Genomic DNA, 6,000 nt, shown 5'->3' on the forward strand with positions numbered 1-6,000 from the left:
GGCTGATTCCTCCATAGCTTGAGAAATGGAGCTCCCTGAGTCACCCGGCAGATTGGACCAAAGTCTTGGACCCATCATGAGTATCAGGTTGTATTTGCCTTTTGTTCTGACTGTGTTGCAGTCCTGACAGGTGCAGTCAGGCAGAGAAGCCTTGATGACATGAATAAATGAATAAACTTTGAATAAACTTTGAATCCACTTTGAATCCATGAATAAACTTTGGCACCCTATTTGGATAACAACCCACAGTTGTTCCCTCCAGTGCTATTTGCTGATGGTGTTTGGGGAGCTGAGAGTTACAGATTTGTCTGGGCAGGCAGTCACCTCCTCAGGGAGCCCACACAAGTGGGTTAAACAAAAGCTTTATTTCCACAGTGTTCTTGGGACACAGAGCCAAGATATCACAACAGCTCAAAACGAGGAGTGGAAAGGAATGCTGTACTCCTGTCATGCTTTTTTATTGTGAACAGTCCTGAGTCACAAAATGCATTAAAGCATGAAGTTAATTGCAGCACATCTGCCATCAGATATTATTGTGTGATGTTTGGACAGTGTATTTCTTCTGCTGAGAAAAGACCTAGAGGCCGGACATTTAGCCTTGCAGTCTTTTTGCTGCCTACTCTTCCTGCCCTCTTTTTTCTGACTAGTGTGGAGAAAGGTCAGTTGTTTTCCTGCAGGATTTAAATATTTTGAAATGCTATTTCAGTTCCAGCTTTTGAATGAAAAAAAGAAAATAAAGGAGGAAATTGTGTATAGAGACTGGAGCTGAGATGTCTGCCTCCAGGGCTGCTTTGGAATCAGTGACTGTAATAGCCCAGCAGATGGGCAGCTGAGGTGTCTGGCAAGCAAACTCTGAAAACCAGGCCATTTTCCACTTGAAAAATGCAGAATGTTTTCAATTTGACAAATTTAAACAACAATAGAAAATAAAAAGGCTCCAGAACTTAAGAGATGCCTTCTGTTCAACACCAACTAGGATTACATGCATGGTTTTGCAGTTTTTATCTGGGCATTGGGCCTATGTGCATATAACACATCATCATTGGTCCTTACCTCCAGATCAGTTTTTCCTGAGCTTCTCTGTATATGTTAATGAACATGTTTCAGACACCTAGATTTGTGAAAAGGAGTGTATTTACTTTCATCATCTGTTGTTTTTTTAACTGTGTCTGAAGTCTGTGCTATCAAGTCTGGCTCCTGGACAGCCCCAAGTTGAGAACAGAAAATGGCAAAAGGAGGGTTAATTCCTTTGAATAAAGGAATTGTAATGTGTCATGAAAGCAGTCAATAAAAGAGAATCTGATAAAATTTTCTTGACTAAACAGGTCCAGTGCAGGAAAGGATGACACTTTACACCAAGTAATGACAAAGTGGAGGGGAAATGTCATGGGTCAGGAGAGGTGTGGAGTCAAAAACTAAAGCAGAGAATTGCATTATCAGGATGCACCATGTGACAACTTTTGTGGGTGGTCCTCACAGTCCCTCCACTGGGTCCTGTGCTGCTCAGCAGAATTTAGGGATGCTCAAGGAAGGAAGGAGAAACATGGGATGCTGACATCTGCAAATATCATGAAGTCAGGCTTGGGAAGGATTGTGAGAAATTCTAGTGAATGAGGAAAAAGCTGGTGAATGAAATTTAATACCAGCAGCTGTAAAGTAATGAGCATAAAAGGAAAAGCATTATGTGCTTCTTGCACTGCACAGAACATGGATTCTGTTTCAACTGCTTCAGAGTACTCTCTCTTGTGGTCATTTTAGGAATGCTGGAGGAGTACCCTAGTGTGAGATGAATACAGAAAAGCTCCCCTTGCTCACCTGTCTCAGTAGCTGGAGCACTTTGTTTTGCTACTCACACTGAAGCTGCAGGAGGCTGGAGGAGAGGATTGCAATCACCCAGGGTCTGGAAATAATCCTTAGTGCAATGTCTCTCTTCATTTTGGGAGGTCTGTTTCAATTCCATGTGCTGACCCAACCTCCCTGTACATAAAACTCTGTATCCTATAGCTGACCTAGCAATCCTATAGCTCTTCATCAGGCTGGGTTTTACCCGTAAGAGCTTTCTGTAATACCACCATTTCACACAGCTTCAGTTTGTGCATGATGAGTTGTAGTTTCTCTGCCTTCTCCCATGTATTCTTTTATTATGATCACTCTCTACAACTGCTTCAAAGGAGGCTGTATCTGGGGGTCAGCCTTTTATCCCAGATAAAAAGCAATACGACAAGAGGAAATGGCCTCAAGTTGCACGAGGAGAGGCTCAGATAGGGTATTAGGAAATAGTTGCTTCGTTGAAAGGATTGTGAAGCATTGGAACAGGGAAGTGGTGGAGTCCCCATCCCTGCAGGTGTTTAAAAGACATGTAGATGTGGCTTTTAGGGACATGGTTCAGTGGTGGACTTGGCAGTGTTGGGTTAATGGGTGGGTTTGATGACCTTAGAGGTTTTTTCCAAGCTAAATGATTCTGTGATATAATTCCATGGTATGATTCAAGCCATTATTTTTAACACAGATGAGGCTGGTGATGAGTGCCACACTAGGCCTTTCAGGCATGGCTGAAGGGGAAAGAAAGGATGTGTGGCTACAGCAGCTGGTAACCCTTAGCCCATCTTCACCAGCCCACTTGATGCATCCCTCTGATGACCACTGTGTGTGAGTGGGTAGGTAAAGGTGGGTAAGAGTTGGCCTGTGCACAGGACCTTGCCAGACCATGTCCATTGCATGGATTTAAAGGAGACAGTTGATGTGATGTCTCTCATGTATCTATTTGACAGCTTCCTTGCTGGTGTGAGGATGGAATCACAGAATCATAGAATTATCCTGGGATTACTTACTCTCAGCTCTACTCCTGCATTCACATGTATTTCCAAACCCCAGAGGAGCTGGGGAGCTGGGAGCTTCACATTTTTTAATGAGAAAAGTGCTGTGGGGAGTGATACTGACCCCTGCTCACATTAACATGCCCTGTCTTGGGAAATTTTCCCAGACTTGGGCCATTGCAGCTATTTGGGCACTCTTCCATGCTGTGGCTGCTCCATACCTTCCTTGGATTTTGTGCATCTCACACCTTCTCTGCCTGACTGTCCTGCCACTGGCTTGTACATCTTGAGACCTGCTTTTAGTTACTGCATAATCCAGTGAATATGTGAAAGTGTCTTATCTTCACAGGGAGATGAAAAGTAAGCTAAGTCAGCTGAAGGTAAATATACAAACTAGAATGAGATTTTTGGGTGGAGGGATAGGTCTTCAAGGATCTTTATTGTCATATGCCATAAATTGACTGCTAAAAATACTGTATGAAATACAAACTATATTCAGATACTGTTTGTTGTATGCAAATACATCTACAGCACTCAGGGAGTTTGCATGATTACATTAAAATTCACTCTGTAACATTAGTGGTAAAGCTTCTAGCAATCATATGGTAAGTTCTTGTTGATAATGGTTACTAAAATGTGTGCTTCCCTATCCAAGAATCCACCAAGTGCCTTGTCCACAATCACCCGAGAAGTCTGATGTGGAGCTACAGAAATTTCCATTTGCTGCTTCCAGCCCACATCTTCCTTATTACAACATTCTAACACTAGTTTTAGAAGCAAAGTAATAATAAAAAAAATTATACAGTATGGGAAGAAATCTCATAAGTGAACTTAAATCTATCTAAACAGAACAATACCAGGAAAATAGAAATATGTTTTTTATATTTCTAACAGCAGAGGTAATCACACTCAGGGATGAGTCCTTGGCCTCTTCCTGTTGAAATTAAGAGGAAAAATTACCACTGACTTCAAAGAGAATAATGAATTATCCTGGGATTACTAAAGTCGTCAGTGACTAGAACTCTGCTTCTCTCCTACCCTTTCCCACAGATTTAGTAACTTAATTTTTAAAAGGAATTCAAAGAATGTTGTTTATTTTAGAAGACTACAGGCTGAAGAAAGAATTCAAAACTATGTGCTGAAGTGTGGGTTGAAATCCTATTTCAGTCATTTTCATGGAAAAGTCAAGTTGATAAAACCCACTCTGCTATGTAACAAGATAGCACTGATAGATGGGGGTTTTTTTTCATATGGGAAAATAATAGAAAAAACATGAATTATGCGGAAGTTGATTGATTTTAAACCCATGTTTGCACAGACCAATCCAGCTAACATTCCCCTCTGGAAATGTACTTTGAGGTGTATTGTGTCAGAATTACCTGCCCCATGTCTCTTCCATAGGACGTTTTTCTGAACTAATTTTCAAACAGAAGGTTAGCACAGAGCAGAAAGTGAAGGCTTTCCTAATCCCTGTTTGACAGCTTGAGTATTGTATGAGCCTTTTGACAGACGTCCTTCAAGGGCCAACTTCTCCCACACGGAATATTAACTCATCACTAAAAAAGCAAAACCTTCTTTTACAAAACCAGGTGCCACAAAGTGAAAGCTCATTATTAAAGAGCATTAATGAATTTCCCTTCTGTTTTTGCTTTTTAGATGTTTATACTTCAAACAGATCTTACTTTGATAGTACATGTTTTATACTCGATACAGTGAATTAGTTGTGAAAATACTGTGTTCCTTAACTCTGTGAACTCAGACTCACTTTGTTTCATAATGATATTTTCAATATCTAATGAAAGTTTGCCAAGTGTTTGTTGATTCTTATTTATTATCTGAATGGTAAAAATCTGTTTTGATTGGTCTGATGAGAAGAGTTCAAATTGAGCTTGAGAAAGGTCTCAGTGTTCTAGTTAACACCTTCTGGTGGCAATATTCATTGTGTTACTATACCCACTCTTCTCTTCAGCCTTGCAGAAGAGAGAACAATTCCCAGAAGGTTGTTAAGAGCCAGATGTTGAACAGGAGTAAAAAACTTGGAAGAATAAGGGCCCAATACCAAAACTATTTGACTTTGAGGAAGTGTGCTCTGGTGGAAGTGCCTACAGGCCAAATGTTGACCCTTTACAGAAAACTTTTTACCCACAGGGAGGGTTACTTTATAGACAAGTGCCTTAGAGACCACTCGGAGACTGGATAGGAAAAGAGTGATGGGTTTTAGGCTTTGCACTGCTTCAGTGATTTTCTCTTCATTCCCTCAGCTCCAGTTTTGCAGGAAAAAAGTATATATTTTATTAGTACTACTCAGCTAATGGAGCTGCAGTTCAGTTTTGCAATATCTTGGCATTCCATTTTTATCTGGCTTTGGGATAGGAAGCATAACATGTTTTAGCTATCCTGTATGTATGTGTGTATAAAGCAGAAAAAAAGAGTTCTTGCAATTTAGATCTGGATTTGCAAATATAACATATTTTGACATTTTGAGCAGAATCTCATTTTGGCATTTGAAACAAATATTGATTCGTACCAAACTGTTTCAATTCAAAACTGTTATTTCATTTTGAAAATAGCATTAAATTGGCATTTGCAGCTGAAATGTCAATTTGAAAGAAAATATTCCAGCTTAAGTTGACATACAGGAACAGAACATTTTGATTCAAAATTTCTGTGGGGGAGTAAAAATATTCTTTGTTGTTGTCCAAAACATTTTTTTTCTCAATTGCACTCATTTTCATGAAACCAGACCTTCCTACAATAACAACAGGAAAACAACTACTTAATGTAAAACAGTTGAACCATTCTAGCACTTGGCATTATTGTTTGAATCCAGGCCAAGGGGAGCTGGACTTGTTAGTGCTGCCATGCAAACCTAGCTAAAATATTCTTTGAGTTTATCCTTGTGACAGTTGCTCATGAAGAGTGGGAACTATCATCATTATCACCCTCACTTTCCTCCCCAGTGCATCCTTCCCAAAAACACACATATACAGCTCTGAGATGGTGCCCAGTTTCACAAGAGGTGATGGTCAGGATTCATCTGCCTGCTCAGGTTCACCCTCTGCAAGACCTAAGAGGCTTCATTAATTATACTGCTTTGGCTGGGAAATAAATGGAGAGTGTGAGCTCTGTTGGATTGGCTTCACGGTGTCCCTCCTGATCTTACTAGTTCTTTGCCGTGTTCTTC

Source organism: Vidua macroura, chromosome 2 (assembly GCF_024509145.1).
Source record: "Vidua macroura isolate BioBank_ID:100142 chromosome 2, ASM2450914v1, whole genome shotgun sequence".
In the NCBI taxonomy this organism is placed as follows: domain Eukaryota; kingdom Metazoa; phylum Chordata; class Aves; order Passeriformes; family Viduidae; genus Vidua; species Vidua macroura.